The sequence below is a fragment of the Rhincodon typus genome, chromosome 15 (genome assembly GCF_021869965.1).
Source record: "Rhincodon typus isolate 14 chromosome 15, sRhiTyp1.1, whole genome shotgun sequence".
NCBI classification, from domain to species: Eukaryota; Metazoa; Chordata; class Chondrichthyes; order Orectolobiformes; family Rhincodontidae; genus Rhincodon; species Rhincodon typus.
The window spans coordinates 55,601,176-55,616,672 of NC_063346.1; the positions used below are offsets into that span (position 1 = coordinate 55,601,176).

At 46.5% G+C, this 15,497-nt stretch overlaps 1 protein-coding gene across 1 annotated transcript in view; it reads right to left on the minus strand.

Annotated features, from left to right (window-relative positions):
- The window catches only part of elmo3 (engulfment and cell motility 3), a 98,935-nt gene extending 83,946 nt beyond the window's left edge, over nucleotides 1–14,989 (minus strand). The window contains exon 1 of the mRNA XM_048605576.1: nucleotides 14,755–14,989. The gene's annotated coding sequence lies outside the window, so the exon portion shown is untranslated. The remainder of the gene's footprint in view (nucleotides 1–14,754) is intronic.
- Nucleotides 14,990–15,497: the final 508 nt, after the last annotated feature.

The window sequence follows — 15,497 nt, forward strand, 5'->3', positions numbered from 1 at the left end:
CTGGGTCCTCGCTGTAAATACAGCGATAGGGTTAGGCTTAACCCTGGGTCCTCGCTGTAAATACAGCGATAGGGTTAGATTTAACCCTGGGTCCTCGCTGTAAATACAGCGATAGGGTTAGGCTTAACCCTGGGTCCTCGCTGTAAATACAGCGATAGGGTTAGATTTAACCCTGGGTCCTCGCTGTAAATACAGCGATAGGGTTAGGCTTAACCCTGAGCACTGACCCACTGTAAATACTGGCACAGCATTGATAACCCTCTCATTAGAATCTCATCAGGGAACGGAGGGCCATAGCAATCACACCAACTGAATTTATACCCCAGCTACAACAAACTTTAAACACTGGCTCCTTAAAGCAATGAAGTGATCCAACAAATACATGAAGAATTGTAAACTAGGGGTCAGAAATACAGCAGTCACTAAGGGAGGCTAGTTATCCACAAGTCCAGCTGAACCTCTGGGGCTAAGCTTTTGAATCCCACCAAGGCAGATAGTGACGTTTGAATTTAATAAAGACATCTGTTATTAAATGTCAGGCTAATGGTAAACATGAAACCATGGTCCATAGTTGTAAAGCCCCATCTGGTTCACTGATTTCTTTTTAGGAGGGAAACCTGCTGTCCTGACCTGGCCTGGCCTCCATGTGACTCCAGACCCACATAGTGATGTATTTTACTCTTAATTGTTTGAGAATATTCAGGATGGGTAATAAATACTGCTCAGCCAGCGATACCCACACATCCCGTCAATAATTAAAAATTCAACGGGCAGTAATTCTTATGTAATCTGGGATGTAGCTGACAGGTACATTTAGCATTGACATGAGATCCTCCTAATATCTGCCGGTCTTTAAATCCACCCATCGCCCTCTATTCACCGAACCAAGCAACACCTCCGTTTTCACATTTCCCTCCCGGTTTCCAAATCTCTCCAAGGCCTCACATCTGCCTAACACTGCAATCTCCTCCTCATCCCACAATCCTTTAGTTGGGGCCTCTTGAGCGTTCCCCATTTTAATCTCGCCACCAATGCGGGCTGTGCCTTCAGCTATCTAGGCCCTCAGGTTCCCACCATCTCTCTCCCTTCCTTAAAGTTACCCCATTAAAAAAAATACTGCCTTTTTGCACAAAAGGTTTGGCTTCATATCAGTGTGTGTGGCTCAGTGACAAGTTTGGGTTTAGCTGCAAAGCGCCCTGGGGACGTTTTATGACATTAACAGCTGCAAAATTACAAGTTGCCACTGTAACAATCTCCTTGGTGACTGTTCCCCAGCCGACACTGTGACTTGGCCATTTTATTACCTCAGGGACACGGGTGCCATGTGTCTCTGTCTCAGATATAAAGAGTGGTGATCCCAGGAGCCCGAGTACAGGCAGCTACCTCTACTTAACTCGGATCCAAGTAACTGAGTCATCAAAACAGGTTTCTGCTTCTACACAAACAAAATGTCCAATTTGTACCTCAGCCCATTTAAACCTCCAGGGCTGGGTTTGAATTTAAATGAGAATCGCTGAGTGGATGGAAGAAAGCAATCTTGTTTTTCCCTTTCCCTTTCTCTCTCTCTCTCTCTCACTCGCTCCTGTTAAGAAAATCTAGGTGAAGGGCCAAGGCCAGGGAGCAGGCCGCAACCAAGGCCCAACAAGCTCGGGGCAGGAGTTGAGGTGGAACAGGAAGTGGTTGGTTGAAGCCAAACATAGATCGGGTGAACGTAGATTGTGGGGAGTGTGGGTTCAGAGGGAAGTGGGGGGAGGAGGCCTGTGAAAAAGATGGCTCAGCAGGAGCAGCAGCACATGCGCTAAAGGGGAGGGAAATGATGGAGGGGCCCCTGCGTTAAAAAGGAAGAGAAGTAGAAAGTTAACAAGGCGGATTTGGGATAATGGCAAGTTTACCCATTGTTGAAGGCAACACCCAGACAGCGCTGGGCTGAGCTAGAAGACGAGGGGCATGGAACTGCCCGGGAGATGGGCTACAAATATATGAAATATTGCTGCTGGTCGTGGCTGTGAGACACCGAGGTGGAAGGTGAACGTACAAAATTACCACTTTGCAGGATTAGGCCACTCTGCCCCACCACCCCCCACCAAGCCTGCTCGGCCATTCAATGCAATCATGGTTGATCTGATTGAGGGCTCAACGCCACAGCTCCTTATACCCTCTCTCTGTGTGTGTGTGTGTGAGAGAGAGAGAGAGAGAGAGAGAGGATAGATTCTCCTGGTGAAAATCCTCACTCGCCCCGAAACATTAACTCTGATTTCTCTCCGCAGTTGCTGCCAGACCTGCTTAACTTTTCCGACAATTTTGTGGTTTTGTTTCTGATTTACAGCATCAGCAGTTCTTGCAGTTTTTATTTCATTGCTAAATGTTGGCCCGCTTTAATGGGGCCCCTGTTAAAAGGAGATGACAGTTCACTGAACGGGTCCCTATTAAAGGGACGGTTCATTCACAAAACGGGGAAAGGGTCGACCTCAGTCCCATCTTTAATCTTAAATTCGTTCCAAGGCATCGTTATTTCTGTGAGGTTGCAGATTGCAGGTAATGTTCCAACACTGCTTGCCATTCAGATGACTTGTCATTGCAAGTAAGGACTGAATTAGGAACAGGACAGAAGTTCATCAGGTCATGGCTCAGTATGGAACACTCTTGTCTCTGAGACTGGTAGTCATATCCCCACTCCAGAAACTCCCACACCTCTCCTGGACACTCCAGTGTAACACTGAGGGCAGTGCTGTATTGTCTTGCCTCTAAGCATCAATTCATTACAGTCTCTCCTGCATAACAAAGTTGACGAGATCTTAAATCTACAGTGCCAGCTGTAAAGGATTGGGGGAACAGGTTCATTAAAGGCAGTAAAGAAAGGTTGATTAGAACTCAAGGCCTGTGTAGTATGAGACCTTGTTAAGATTAGCACAAATGAAGACCAGATAAATGAGGAAGTATCAAGTGGGTTATCCAAGTTTCGGAGAGGAAGCAATGTCGAAAGATTGGGAGTTTGCAGCTGAGAGAGCTGTGAAAACAATGAGGCAAGACAGCACAAAGAGTGAATAGTCTTCATTTCAACACAGGAAGGATTTAGGATGTAATCTATATCCTGCAAATACCTACAAATCCCTGATAAACCAGGGGAAATCAGTTCACAATTGCTCCAGATATTTTCAGTATTGTATTTGTAAAAAGATACAATTACTTTGATGAGTGGGGTGACCGCATTGAAAATAAATAGATTCTGAACAGTCTTGACAAGGTGGACATGGTAAGGTTCTTTCCTCTTGTGGATGAGACCAGAACTAGGGAGCGCTGTCTAAAAATTAGGGGCTTTCTCTTTCAGAACAAGAGAGGAACAGAGCTTTGTCTCTCAGAGGGTTGTACAACATTGGAACTCTACCTCAGCAGACAGTGGAGGTGGAGTCTTTAAACATTTTTAAGACAGGAGTGGATTAATTCCATTGTCCAACAAGAATCTAAGGTGATCGAGTGCCTGGAATTCAAAAGGCAAACACATCAGCCATGAATGGCGAATCAGTCTTGATGGACTGAATGGCCTACTCCCGCTCCTAATTTATTCGCGTCAAATTACAATTTGAATTTGTGCACATTTAACAAGAAGTCCCCTTTAATTAATCAGAGACAGCTAAGATATCTGCTTTGTGTAAAATGCACCAATCATCCTCAACATAGTAAGAACCCAGAAACTGGATGGATGATCTGTCGATCTTTTCTTTGGGCAGCAACTTAGGACAACAGCAGCAGGATGGATCGCCCAGGTTTAGTGCCTCCGATAAAAGACAGCACCTCTGGGAACACAGGAGAGGACCCTGAATCCACAGCCTCAACGTTGCAAAGGTAAGGCTGGAACTGGGAAGGAACGCTAAAGGTTGTGATTCACCAGTCCATTTCTGTTCCTGAGGTCAATAAATCAAACCACAAATTGCAGGAGGCCAATTTGGACCATCATGTCTGTGCTAGCTCTTGGAAAAACTTTTGCCTGCATTCCCCTCCCCCCCAACCCCGTTAACATTCTGTGTGCTCTTTACCCTGTAATTCTTTGCTTTTCAAGCACAGATCCAATTCCTTTCTGAAAGATACTACTGAATCTGATTCCACTATTGATTCGTAATCCTAACTGGCTGTGTCTCAATTAGTCATAGAGATGTTCAGTGTGGAAAGAGATCCTTTAGTCCAACTCGTCCACGCCAATCAGATATCTTAAATTAATCTGGTCCCATTTGCGAGTATTTGGCCCCATATCCTTGTAAATCCTTCCTATTCCTATACCCAGATGTATTTTAAATGTTGTAATTGTACTGGCCCCCACTTCTTCCTGTGGCAACTCATTCCATATACACACCACCCTCTGCATGAAAAAGTTGCCTCTCAGATCCCTTTTAAATCTTTCCCCTCTCACCCTAAACCTATTCCCTCTAGTTTTGGACTCCCCGACCCTGGGGAAAAGACCTTGGCTATTCACCCTATCCATGCCCCTCTTGATTTTATAAACCTCTGTAAGGTCACTCCTTAGTATCCGACACTCCAGGCAAAGCAGCTCCAGCGTATCCAGCCTCTCCCTAAAGCTCAAACCCTCCAATCCAGGCAACATCCTTGTAAATCTTTTCTGAACCCTTTCAAGTTTCACAACATCCTTCCTATAGCAGGGAGACCCAGAACTGAACGCAGTATTCCAATAGTGGCCTAACCAATGTCCTGTACAGCCACAACATGACATTCCTACTCCTATACTCAATGTACTGACCAATAAAGGCAAGTGTACCAAATGCCTTTGTCATTACCCTGTCTATCTGTGACTCCACTTTCAAGAAACAATGAACATTTACCTCAAGGTCTAATATGTTCAGCAACACTGCCCCAAGTCCCTACCATTAAGTTTATAAGTCCTGCCCTGATCTGCCTTCCCAAAATGCAACACCTCGCACTTATCTAAATTAAACTCCATCTGCCACTCCTCTGTTCTGCTTGTCAATTATCTCAACGCTATGCTGTGGTTCCTTACTCTCCAGTAAGTGGACCAAACTTTTCTGTCAGAACCATTAAATATTTGAACACCTCGATTAAGTCGGCTCCTCATGTCATCTGCTCCAAGGAAAAGAATCTGAGCATGTCCAGTCTTTCCAGATCACCGAAGATCATATCCCTTTCCACAAAGCTGCTCTGCATCCTCTTCAGGACACAGATACGATACTCCAGCTGCAGCCTAACTAGAGATTTATAAAAAATTCACAATCAGTTTCTTGCTTTTGTACTCGGAATCGGTTTGGAAAACCATGGATTCCTCATTATCCCGGCCTCCTCCATCTATCCTGCCAGTTGCAAATGTTATTGCGCCAGTCCTTCTGTCCTGGCCTTTTCACTGACAATCTGCCTGGTTCATTTGGGCTTTGCTCCAGTGAGCTATGCCACTGGTGAGTGTATCAGCATTCTATCAACTCACAGTATAAGACAGTGTAGCGTCATGGACATTGCTGTGTTTGCTGTCATATGCAAGTGTATAAATAAAACAAAAAATGAATCAATGTACTGGGCAGGTCATGTAAACAATCAGCCTGGTGCTGCCTTTTCCATGTTACTGGCCAGGTTTCTGATCTTGTCCTTTTCTGGAAGCCATTACTTACGGAGATTGACAATGGCCTTTTAACAGCAGTAAAACTGTAGCTCCATTCTGATAACCTGCCAACACCTAGTCCAAACCCACCCTTCGCCTTCCCCTACCCTGCTTTGAGCCTCACACAACTAGGTACATCCAGTTGAGGGACAGACTTTCATAAGATTCTAGGTGACTCCAGCAGAATTCTTAGTCTCCCTGTAATTCACCCACAATGCCATTAGGGAGGGAATTCCAGGCTTTTGACCCAGCCACAGTGAAGGAATGGCGATCTATTTCCAAGTCAGGATCATGAGCAGTTTGGAAGGGAACTTGCAGATGGTGGTGTATCTGCTACTCTTGTCTTTCGAGATGGAGAGGTCGTTGGTTTGGAGGGTTCTGTCTGAGGATCTTTGGTGAATTTCTGCCATGCATCTTGTAGATAGTACACACTGCTGCTACTGAGCGTCGGTGGTGGAGGGAGTGAATGCTTGTGGATGTGGTGCTAATCAAGCGGCTGCTTTGTCCTGGATGGTGTCAAGCTTCTTAAGTGTTGCACGCATCCAAGCAAGTGGGGAGTATTCCACCACACTCCTGACCAACATTCCCTGTAATTCTTTTCTTGGCTGTGCAGACCTCCCAGGTTCATGGATGGCAGTGACTTCCGGAACCGGAAGATGGTGGGTAGAGTTTGGGGAGTCAGGAGGTGAATTACTGACTTCAGGGTTCCTAGCTTCTGACCTGCTCTTGTATTAACTGGTCAGTTTCAGTTTCTGATCAACGGCAACCCCCAGGATGTTACATAATGGGGAATTCAGTGATAGTTGTAGCAGTGAATGTCAAGGGATGATAGTTAGATCCTCTCTTTTTTGGAGTTGGTCTATGCTTGGCATGGTGCGAATGTTAGTTGCCACTTGTCAGCTCAAGCCTGGATATCATCCAGATCTTGTTGCATGTGAACACAGACTGCTTCAGTATCTGAGGAGTTGCGAGTGGGACTGAACATTATGCAATCATCGGCGAACATCCCCACTTCTGACCTTGTGATGGAGGGAAGGTCATTAATGAAGCAGCTGAAGATGGTTAAGCCTAGGACACTACCCTGAGGAACTCCTGCAGAGATGTCCTGCAGCTGAGATGACTGACCTCCCACAACCATGATCATCTTCCCGTGTGCCATGTGTGACTCCATCCAGCAGAGAGTTTGCCCCCGATACCCATTGATTCCAGTTCTGCTAGGGCTTCTTGATGCTACACTAGGTCGAATGCAGCCTTGATATCAAGTCCTGTCACTCTCACCTCACCTCTGGAATTCAGTTCTTTTGTCCGTGTTTGAACCAAGGCTGTAATGAGATCAGGAGTTGAGTGGCCCTGGCGGAACCCAAACTGGGCGTCACTGAGCAGGTTATTGCTGAGCAGGTGCTGCTTGGTCGCACTGTCGGTGGCACCTTCCATCACTTTACTGATGATCGAGAGTAGACGGATGGTGCAGTAATTGGCTGGGTTAAATTTTTTACTACTTTTTGTGTATGGGACATACCCTGGGCAATTTTCCACATTGTCGGGTATATGCCAGTGTTGTAGCTGTACTGGAACAGTTTGGCTAGGGGAGCGGCCAGTTCTGGAGCACTAGTCTTCAGTACTATTGCATTAATGTTTGTCAGGGCATTAATAGTATCCAGTGCCCTCAGCTTTTTCTCAATATCACATGGAGTGACTGGATTGGTTACAGACTGGCACCCGAGATGCTGTGGAGACCTTGAAAATGAATAAATGCGCCCTCATGGACAAAGCTCCTTGGTGGGTGTGTATTCCCTGTGGCTCAGGTGAAGCACTGGCTTCAACTGAAGATATTCCCCATCCATCACTCCGACACAGCAAACTGAGCCACCTATAACCTCAGGACATGAAGCTTTGGCTCAAATTCCTGGCTGCGCTTTGAAGGTTTTGACTGGTGCCTGTGAGTTTCATACCAAGCTCATGTCTTACAGAACACAAGGTACGATAAAAGATTCTCAGCTTCCGGGCAACATCTGGGAACTGACTTATCCTCCTTGAACTCCATTTCACATCCCCTGTGAGGGGAATGGGAGCTACTCGCTTAGTAAGAATGAGCTTAAGTAGTGCCTCTTGAGACCATGCGACATCTTTATGGCCAAAGAGGATGGCTCAGAACAGCTGCCATGGGATCTTCTTCATCCACTTCAGAGGACAGACAGGGCCTACACAATTCTTTAACAGCAATCTCTGCCCCCTTCCATGCACTCCATGGGGTAAACACAGGAAGCTATCAGTGATATCCCACATCACAGCGGAAACACTGGGAAGTATCAGTGGTATTTCGCACCAAGGGATAAACACAGTGAGGTATCAGCAATATACATCATGTTATAAAAATGGGGAGATATCAGAGATATCCCACACCGTGGGGTAAACATAAGCAGATATCAGTAATATTCAATATCTCAACATAAACACTGGAAGATAGCAGTGATTTTTCACACCCTGGGGTAAACACAGTGCGATATCAGCAATGCCCACAACATGGGGGCAAACAGGGCGAAATATCCATGATATTCCACACCATAGCATAAATACTGGGAGTTATCAGTACTATCCTACATCTTGGGAGACATCAGTGTTATACCATACCATGGATGAACACAGGGAGATATCCGTGATATCTCACACCACAGGAAATATCAGTGATATCCCACACCATGGGAGATATCAGTGACATCACACATAATGTGGTCAATACTAGAAGGTATCAATGATATTGTACACCATAGAATATACAAAGAGAGATATTAACAATATTACACACCAAAGGATAAATACAGGGAGATACCTGTGATATTCCATACCATGGGACAAACACTGAGAGATAACAGCTTTGCCGTCATCTCGGCCCCAGATAAATACAGTTCACTGTTGGTACTTTTATCCATGGTAGCGAATGTGAGCCAAAGACGGGGCAGACAGAAATGGCGGGGAGTACGGAGACTGCGGCTCAGGAGGGAGGGTGGGGCATAGGAAGGGGAGCAGACAAGGGAGGGAGCAAAGCAGGAGGGCGAGCGGGTAGGGGCACAGGAGGAGAAACTGCGAGGGAGCAGAGGAAATGGTAGGCAGAAGTCATGGAAAAAAAAGATGAGGTATTGTCACGAGGGGTAGGGTTAAGGGGTGGAGTGAAGGGATAGGGTTGTAGATGGGGCAAGATGGTTAGAACATAGAACATGGAACATGGAACAGTACAGCATAGTACAGGCCCTGTGGCCCACGATGTTGTGCCGATGTTACCCGAAACCTAAGGTCTATCTAACATCCACCCCGACCTTATACTATCATCCATATGCCGATCTAATAGCCGCTTAAATGCCCCTAATGAAGCCGACTCCCCTACCCGCTCTGGCAATGCATTCCACGCCCCTACCACGCTCTGAGTAAAGAACCTACCTTGACATCTCCCCTATATCTACCTCCACTCACTTTAAAACTATGCCCCCTCATAATAGCTACCTCCACCCAAGGAAAAAGTCTCTGGCTGTCCACTGTATCTATATCTCTGATCATTTTGTACACTTCTGTCAAGTCACCTCTCATCCTTCGTCGTTCTAAAGAGAAAAGCCCTAGCTCTCTCAACTTTTCCTCGTAAGAGCTTCCCTCCATTCTAGGCAACATCCTGGTAAATCTCCTCTGCACCTTTTCCAACGCTTCCACATCTTTCCTGTAATGAGACAACCAGAACTGGACACAATACTCCAGATGTGGTCAAACCAGGCTTTTGTATAGCTGGAGCATAACTTCACAGCTCTTGAAACCAATCCCTCTATTAATGAAAGCTAACACACCATAGCCTTCTTAACAACTCTATCCACTTGGGTTATGTGGACACGAACCCCAAGATCCCTCTGCTCCTCCACACTGCCAAGAATCTTTCCATTAACCCTGTATTCTGCTTTCAAGTTTTTCCTTCCAAAATGAATCACCTCACACTTCTCAGGGCTCAACTCCATCTGCCACTTCTCAGCCCAGCTCTGCATCCTATCAATGTCCCTTTGTAACCTAGACCAGCCCTCCGCACTATCCACAACACGACCCACCTTCGTATCGTCCGCAAACTTACTAATCCACCCTTCCACTCCTACATCCAAATCATTTACAAAAATCACAAATAGAAGAGGACCCAGGACAGATCCTTGTGGTACACCACTCGTAACTGAGCACCTTGTTGAATATAAGATAACAAGGTGCAGAGCTGGATGAACACAGCAGGCCAAGCAGCATCAGAGGAGCAGGAAAGCTGACATTTCGAGCCTGGACCCTTCTTCAACGATGTTGAATATTTTCCGTCCACTACCACCCTTTGTCTTCTAAGGGTCAGCCAATTCTGAATCCGATCTGCCACATTTCCCCCTATCCCATGCCTCCTTACCTTCTGCATGAGCCTACCATGGGGAACCTTATCAAAAGCCTTACTTAAATCCATGTATACCACATCCACTGCTCTACCTTCATCCATGTGTTTGGTCACCTCTTCAAAGAATTCAGTAAGGATTGTGAGGCATGATCTACTCCTCACAAATCAAACTGTGCCTATCCAAGTGATCATAAATCCTATCTCTCAGAGCCCTTTCCAATAATTTGCCCAGCACTGAAATAAGACTAACTGGCCTGTAATTTCCGGGGTTTTCCCTATTCCCTTTTTTGAACAAGGGAATGACATTTGCCACTCTCCAATCTTCCGGCACTATACCCGTGGACAGCGAGGACGAAAAGATCATCGCCAAAGGCCCTGCAATCTCTTCCCTCGCTACCCATAGAATCCTTGGATAAACCTCATCAGGCCCGGGAGACTTATCTATCTTCAAGTTCGGCAAAATTCCTAGTACATTTTCCCTAATAATATCCACCTCCTCTAGCCTACCAGCCTGTTTCACACTGTCCTCCACTACAACTAGGTCCCTCTCAGTTGTGAATACTGGAGAAAAGTATTCATTAAGGACCTCTCTTATCTCTTTAGATTCCGTGCACAAATTCCCTTTACAATCCTTGATCGGCCCTACCCTTTCTCTGGTCATTCTCTTATTCCTCACATATGTGTAAAAAGCCTTGGGGTTTTCCTTGATCCTATCTGCCAAGGTTTTCTCATGCCCCCTTATAGTTCTCCTAAGCCCTTACTTCAGCTCTTTCCTGGCTGACTTGTATCCCTCTAGAGCCTTTTCCGATCCTTGTTTCCTCAACCTTATATAAGCATCCTTCTTCCTCTTAACTAGTCATTCGACTTCTCTCGAGAACCAAGGCTCCCTCACTTGACCGCATCTTCCCTGCCTGCTAGGGACAAACATAGCGATCACACACAGTATGCATTCCTTAAACAATCTCCACATTTCTATAGTGCTCTTCCCTGACAGCATCTGTTCCCATTTTATGTTTACCCAGTTCTTGCCTAACAGAATTATAATTACCCTTCCCCCAATTATAAACCTTACCCTGCTGTATGTACCTATCCTTTTCCATGACTATTGTAAAAGCAACAGAGTTATGATCACTACCACCAAAATGCTCTCCTACCAACAGGTCTAACACTTGGCCCAGTTCATTGCCAAGCACCAAATCCAAAGTGGCCTCTCCTCATGTTGGTCTATCTACGTACTGTGTCAGGAATCCTTCCTGAACGCACTGGACAAAATCCGCTCCAACTAAACTATTACAACTAAAATGTTTCCAATCAATATTTGGAAAATTGAAGTCACCCATGACTACAACCCTGTGACTTCTGCACCTTTCCAGTATCTGCCTCCCAATCCGCTCCTCCACTTCTCTGCTACTATTAGGGGGTCTGTAAAAAACCCCCAACAAAGTGACTGCTCCTTTCTTGTTCCGGACCTCAACCCAAACTGACTCTATAGACATATAATTCTCGAACTGCCTTTCAGTCGCTCTATACTGGCCCTGACGAGCAATGCCACTCCCCCGCCTCTTTTCCCATCCCCCCTATTTCTTTTAAAGCATCTAAATCCCAGAACTTCCAGCAATCATTCCTGTCCCTGAGCTACCCAAGTTTCTGTAATGGCCACAACATCGTAGCTCCATTAACTGACCCATGCTGTAAGTTCATCTGCCTTATTTCTGATACTTCTAGCATTGAAGTATACACACCTCAAACCATCTCTGTGTCCACAATTACGCTCCATTGGCCGCATTTCTTTATTAACAACCTCACTCCCTGTTGTGTCTGTTGGAAGGCTGAATACCTCATCCTCTGAATTACAAATCTGGTTCCCCACCCCCTGCCAATCTAGTTTAAACCATCCCGTATAGCTCTAGCAAACGTCCCTCCCAGGATATTTGTGCCCTTCCGGTTCAGGTGCAACCCGTCCTTCCTGTCCAGGTCCCACCTTCCCCAGAATGTGCTCCAATTATCCACATAATGGAAGCGCTCCCTCCTACACCAGCCCTGTAGCCATGTGTTTAGCTGCACTCTCTCCCTATTTCTTACCTCATTATCACGTGGCACTGGTAGTAATCCAAGGATAACTACCCTGTTTGTCCTGGACTTCAGCTTCAAACCTAACTCCCTGTACTTGTTTTTCACATTCTGTCCTTTTTCTACCGATGTCATTGATATCGATGTGTACCATGACTGCTGGCTGCTCACCCTCCCCCTTAAGGATCTCGAAGACACGATCCGAGACATCACGGACCCTGCCACCCGGGAGGCAACATACCATTCGTTCGTCTCGTTCGCGTCCACAGAACCGCCTGTCTGTGCCTCTTACTATTGAATCCCCCACCACAATTGCTCTCCTATTCTCCCCCCTTCCCTTATGAGCCACAGAGTCAGACCCTGTACCAGAGTCCCACTCCCTGTGGCTTACCCCTGGTCGGTTCCCCCCCCTCCAACAGTATCCAAAACAGTATACTTATTGTTGAGGGAACCACAGGGGATCCCTGCACTGACTGTTTGCTTCCCTTCCCTTTCCTTACTGTCGCCCAACTGCCTTCGTTCTTAGGGGTAACTATGTCCCTGTAGCTGGTTTCTATCACCCCCTCAGTCTCCCGAATGATCCTGTGTTCATCCAGCTCCAGTTCTGGTTCCCTAACGCGGTCTTTGAGGAGCTGGAGCTGGAGCTGGGTGCACTTCCCACGGGTGAAGTCAGCAGGGTCACTGCTGTTGACTGTTACCTCCCACATCCTGCAGGAGGAACATTGCACTGCCCTGACTGCCATCCCCTCTAAATTTAAACTTCCCCGATGATAGTTGATGGGAAGGGGATGTGACAGGGTTTTTAAGAGGGGATAAATGGAGTGCTGAGGCTCCACCCTATCAAACTCAGCATGTCTGGCAGCATCTGTGGAGAGAAAGCGGAGTTAGCGTTTCGAGTCTAGTGACTCTTCATCAGAACGTGTTAATTCCGCCACCTCCAGCGACAAGCCACCACCAGATACACATTCCCCTCCCGTCCCCACCCTTCCTGTGTCAGCCTTCTGCAAGGACCATTCCCTCTGGGACACCCAGGTCCACTCCTCCTCCACTCCCAATGCCCCATGGCACCTTCCCCTGCAACTGCAGAAGGTGTAACACCCGCACAAAAACAGAAAAACTCAGAGAAGCTCAGCAGGTCTTGCAGCATCTGTGGGAAGAAAGCAGAATTAACACGTTCTGATGAAGAGTCACTAGACTCGAAACGCTAACTCCGCTTTCTCTCCACAGATGCTGCCAGACATGCTGAGTTTCTCCAGCTATTTCTGTTTAAGTTTCAGATCTCCAGTTCTATGTTTAATCTTAGTGTAACACCTACCCTTTTACATCCTCCCTCCTCGCTAACCAAGGCCCCAGACACACTTTCCAAGTGAAGCAGCGATTTACCTGCACTTCACTCAATCTAGTCTACTGTATTTGCTGCTCACTATGTGGTCTCCTCCACATTGGGGATACGAATGCACACTGAGTGACCACTTTGCAGCACACCTACGTTCTAGCTGCAAAAATGACCTTGAGCTACCACTTGAGCCTGCCACTTCAACACACCACCCTGTTCCCTGGCCAACATCTCTGTCTCAGGCTTGCTGCAGTGTTCCAGTGAAACTCAGTGCAAGCTGGAAGAACAGCACCTCAGGTACTGCTTGGGGACCCTGCAGACTTCAGGGTTCAATATCGAGTTCAACATTATTAGAGCCTCCTTCCATGTCCTTTACCCACCCCCACACCTCTGGCTCTGTCATGACATGGACTGCTTTCAGTACAGCCAACCCATTCTTACTCACTTATGGTCCCTGGCTTACCATTATCCATCCCTTTGTCTACCTCTCCAGCTGCTGGTCGCTCCTCTGCCCCGATTTCAACGTATATACTACTTTTTCCTAGCTACCCAGCAGTTCTGGAGAAGGGTCACTCGACCCAAGACGTTAATTCTGTTTCTCTCTGCACAGATGCTGCCAGCCCTGCTGAATTTCTCCAGCACTTTCTGCTTTTGTTCTATATTAACAGATTGTCTGAAACCAAAGTGTACACACGCTTAGGAGAAAGTGGAAGATTAGTGAGTGACTAATACTGAAACACCATTGCGGACTTGTCTGTACAAGGAACCACTGCACTGTGGATAAAAAAGTACTTCGAACTTGATCCAATCTTTCCCAGATCCCACACCCTAAATCAATAATCCAGACACTGTAACTCCATAAAATAGTCATGTCAGCAATGAACAAGAGAAACTGGGGAGCAATACAGAAGTGAAGTCGTCCCAGAGGCAGAAAAGTTTTTAAAAAGTTTTCAAAAGTAATGAAAAGTCGTACTTTTGTTTTAGAAAAGAAAAGCTCACAAGAAACTTTCCCAAACTTATGACTTTAGTGAAAAATAATCTTTAGGTTAGTGTTCTGCCCACCTGTAAAATGATTTAATCCTAAATTTGCAATCTGCAATCTTCTCTCGCTCCCGTCCAATCCTGACCACCCTGCACCCCCCACCGCCCCACCTCTCCGTCTCTTGTCAGTCGCCTTCCACAGTTCTAGAAAGTTACATTCAGACAAGAGGAGGAACAGAACAGGAGTTTGCTAGTTATACCCCGTCTCCAGCCGCTTTCCAGGCCGTAACAGTCCCTCCTTCACCCCTCCTTATCCCATTCAAGATTCCCCACCACTTTGTTTTTTCTTACCCAGCCCTCGGCACGGAGTTCCGCTTCAGAAGGGCCTCTGAGATTCCCCGCGGTGGGCAGTCAGCACTACAGAACGCAGTTGCCAGGGACAGAAACTTTTCTCGGGAGTTTTGGAGGCTAGAAGTTGCAGGGAGCGAGCCCAGCAGGGACTGGAACTCGGCTTCCGGGTTAGAAACTGACACACGCCGGCTCCTCCCGCAGGGAGAGGCAGCATCCTCACAGGCACCAGAAACTGACACCCCCAACCCCCACTAAAACGCACTGTCAGCACGACGGCAATAGCTCCCAGCTGGCTCTGAGCAGGACAACAGGCTAGAGGAAACACGCACACGCAGGAATATACAGTCACACACATAGACACAGACACACAGGAATGTACAGACATATGCACAGGAATATACAGACACACAGGAATATATAGGCACACAAAGACACGTGGGAACATACAGACACATACACAGGGTCAGACAGGAATATACAGTCACACACAAAGACACTGACACAGGAATATACAGTCACAAAGACGCTGATGCACAGGAATATACAGGCACACACTCAGGAATATTCAGAGACATAGATACACTGACACACCTGAATACACAGACACACACAGGTACTGACACACAGGAGTATACAGATAAACATAGACACTGATGCACAGGAATATACAGACACACTAAGACACTGACACACACAAATATACAGTCACCCACAGACACATACACACAGGAATATACAGTCAC